The sequence below is a fragment of the Echinops telfairi genome, unplaced genomic scaffold (assembly GCF_000313985.2).
Source record: "Echinops telfairi isolate 266 unplaced genomic scaffold, ASM31398v2 ScPeMD7_7400;HRSCAF=8409, whole genome shotgun sequence".
NCBI lineage: Eukaryota > Metazoa > Chordata > Mammalia > Afrosoricida > Tenrecidae > Echinops > Echinops telfairi.
The window spans coordinates 61,201,304-61,203,280 of NW_022111300.1; positions in this window are offsets into that span (position 1 = coordinate 61,201,304).

Below are 1,977 nucleotides of genomic sequence, written 5' to 3' on the forward strand. Positions count from 1 at the left end.
GAGACAGTGAGTGAGAAGTCCCAGCCTCATCCAAGAGCAGTAGCCCTTATCTGCCCTTCCCCTCAGTCCACGGTGAGCCTGTGTGTGCACATCAGTGTGCAGTTGTGCAGTCGTGCCACCGCATGGTGGGGGTCAGCTCTGCTAGTGCGCGTGTTTCCGTGCCCTGTGATCTGCTATAAGAGAGCGTGCTGGTGAGTGTATGTGCTGGGTGTGACTGTGGAAAGTCTGTGAGTTTCTGTGTGTGAGAGTGTGTAGCGTGTGAGTGCAATGTGTATGTGTGTGTAACTGTTTAAGGGTATGATGTGTGAGTAGGAGGAGTATGCTTGTGGCGTGTATGTGAGTGTGTGGTATGTAAGTAGTTCATGTGTAAGCATGGTTAGTATGGATGTAGTATGTCAGTGTGTGTGTTTGTGTGTGTGTGTGTGTGTGTGCGTGTGGTGGGGAGGGATGGCAGCCTTGCTTCTATAAGAACTGAGATTTTCCTGTAAAGTCTACATACCAAGTGACTGTGACCTCATGAGTGTGTACATGTGGGTGTATATGGTGTGTCTGTGAGGGTAGTGTGTATATATGAAATTGTGCATATATGTTTCTGGTATGTCCATGTGTGGTTTGTGCATGTGTAAGTGTGTGCATATGCACGTGTACATGAGTATTCGCCAGTGTGAATGCATGTGATCATGTTTACATGTGGTGTGTGTCTTCATGAGTGTGTCCATCTAATGTGTGCAATGCCGATGTAAATATGGTCTGTGCATATAAGTACGAGTGAGTGTACATGCACATGTGGTGGGTGGGTTTGTGACTGTGGGTGTGGCGTGTGTACTATGTTAACACATATGAGTATTTGTGTGGTATGTGAGTATGTGCATATGCGTGTGCATGCATGTGACTGTGTGTGGTGTGAGTGTATATATGTGGTCTCTAAATGTATGTTTGGGGCATGTGTGTGTACATGATGTTTGTGTATGTACACATGAGTACACATGAGTGTGTTATGTGTGAGTGCATCTGGTCATGTGTTTGAGTGGTGTGTGTCTATGTGTGTTATATGAAGATTTTTTTGTGAGTCTGTGGTGTCTGAGTATGCATGTGCTTATGTGAGCATGCATGTTCATATATGTGCCATGTGGTGATGTGTGGTGTGCATGTGTGAGTTGTGTGTGTGAATGTGATGTATGTGTGGTATGTGTGTCTGTGTGGTGTGAGTCTGCATGCACGTGTGGCATGTATGAGAAGTTTGAGTATGGAGTATGGAATGTATGCATTGAGTGCATGTGTATTCATGTGTGGTATGTGAGTATACGTGAGTGTGTGACTACATGTGTCTGTACAATATGTATGTGTTTGTAGTATTAGTGCACATGTGGTATCATACTACGCATGAGTACATATGTATTGTGTGGCTGTGTTATATGAGTGTGTACATGTGTATGTGAGTATGTGTGTGTGAGTTTGGTGTGTGAGTGTATATATGATATATAAATATGTTGATATGTAAGTGTGAGTATATATATATATACATATGTGAGTATGACTATATATGCAATTGTGATCTGTGTTGTGGATTAGTGTGTATGGGTAGTATCTGAGCATGTGTATATGTGAGTGTGTAGCTGTGTGTCAGTGGTGTGAGTGTATATAGATTCAAGTGTGTTATGTGAGGGTGTGACATCATAGTGTGTATGGGTATATATGTGCATATGCATCAAAGTGTGGCTGGCTGTGTGTATAGGATATAGGAAGTGTGAGTGTGTATATGTAAGTGTGGTATGTGAGTGTACATATATGAGTTTATTTGCTAGTGTGCATATTTGTGAGGGTGTGCCTGTGTGTGATTTGAGCATATTTGTGACTATGGTCTATGAGTGTATTTGGGAGAGTACATAAGTGAGTGTGTGACTATGTGTTGTGTCAATCTATATAAGTGAGTGCGGTGTGTGAGTGCTGTGTGCGTGTTTCTGGTGTGAGTCTCTA